The sequence below is a fragment of the Myotis davidii genome, unplaced genomic scaffold, assembly GCF_000327345.1.
Source record: "Myotis davidii unplaced genomic scaffold, ASM32734v1 scaffold1219, whole genome shotgun sequence".
Classification (NCBI taxonomy): domain Eukaryota; kingdom Metazoa; phylum Chordata; class Mammalia; order Chiroptera; family Vespertilionidae; genus Myotis; species Myotis davidii.
Genome location: NW_006290442.1, coordinates 774,808 through 776,371, shown reverse-complemented (window position 1 = coordinate 776,371; position 1,564 = coordinate 774,808). Strand labels below are relative to the sequence as shown.

At 43.5% G+C, this 1,564-nt stretch overlaps 1 protein-coding gene across 1 annotated transcript in view; it reads left to right on the top strand.

Annotated features, from left to right (window-relative positions):
* The first annotated feature begins 1,046 nt into the window (after positions 1 to 1,046).
* The window catches only part of TSPAN9 (tetraspanin 9), a 199,557-nt gene continuing 199,039 nt past the window's right edge, over positions 1,047 to 1,564 (top strand). The window contains exon 1 of the mRNA XM_006763523.2: positions 1,047 to 1,124. The gene's annotated coding sequence lies outside the window, so the exon portion shown is untranslated. The remainder of the gene's footprint in view (positions 1,125 to 1,564) is intronic.

The window sequence follows — 1,564 nt, the reverse complement described above, 5'->3', positions numbered from 1 at the left end:
GGCAGGGTGATTGGGGGGGGGGGCCCACTTGGGCGGGGCCAGTGAGCAGGGATGCCAGGCTGGTGAAGGCGGGTGTCAGCGTGGCCTAGGGACCCTACCCATGAATGAATTTTGTGCACCGGGCACCTAGTAGTTAATAATACTGTACTGTATATTTGAAAGTTGGTAAGTGAATAGTTCTTAAAAGTTTTCATCACAAGCAAAGAAAATTGTGACTATGTATGTATGTTGATGGATGTTGACTAGACTTATGTGGTTGTCTTTTTTTAATATGCACAAATATCCAATAATTATTTGTATATCTGAAACTAATATAATTTATATGTCAATTATATTTCAATAAAAACTATGAAACCATTTTGCCATTCTCCCCACCCAAAATAATCTTGTACCTTCTAGAATCCCAAATTTGCATCCACAGTAATATTTTTACATGGGCCTGGATTTCTCCAGAGTCATGTTTCCACAGAGCCAAGTGTTTCCTGTGTATATCTTTACACCCCAAATTAACTACCCTTTAAACTTCTGCTACAATTTCATCTCTCATTTGATGGCCATTTTCCACCAAGTTTTTATTGCTCCACAATAGTACTTAGGATGTGGTGGAGATGAAAACAAAGTGGCCTGTTCTTTACATCAGCCACCTAGGATATATGAATCAAACTCGTGTCTCAGTAAAGTTACACACTTTTACATTTCTTGAAACTTTGGGTTGCTTGTGAGTGATCAAAATTACAAACATTAAATCTTTGGATGCCTGGGGCCTACCTCAGAGATAACATGGGTACTCTTACATAACTGCCCATACCAGACATCACTAATTGATCACAGTGGTCTTTCCAGAGCTTGGGTTCTGCTAATAATGCTTGAGGCACCCACCACCAGCTCAGTGGAATGGGCACAGCAGCTGGAACCAGTGTGCCATTTCTGGCTTTCTCCTCCTATTGAATGAATGGGTTCTTGATGGGAGACTGCTGCCCCAAAGAGCGGCCACTGCTGGACAACATTCACCCTAGAGTGGCTACCCAGAGAAGTGATGACCTAATTTTTGTTTTCCTGCAGGAATATCCTGGGATCTTATCTGTCAGCAGCCAAGGTACTTGTAGGAAATTCAAAGAAAACAGGTCAGTGTTGGTCTGGGTCCATTGTGGTGGGGCCTTAGAAAGTCTTTGTGTTATAAACTGAAGTCAGAGTCTCTTTTGTCCTTTAACTGTGAGTTGGGGAGGGAGGATAACATAGGACACTGATATTTTTTAGACCGTCTCTCTGCCCTAGCACTTGACTTGGAAGTGATAAGCTCCTTAACTTGGGCTTTGGGGGCCAGGAGAGAGATCCTCCTCCCTACTGTTTCTGATTGGCAGCTAGCAGTATTCTTAATTTTTTCCTTGGAGAACCACCCTGATTGTAAGGAGGAAGCCTAGGGAAGCAGGAGAGGCCTGTAACTTCCTGTTTCCTGTCTCCTCCCAGCAGGCTTGGGAGCTAGGGTGAAGGACCTCCCACCAGACATTCAGAAAAGCATCTGTGGGAATCTGGCCAATGCTACCTAACTCTTATTCCTCTGCAC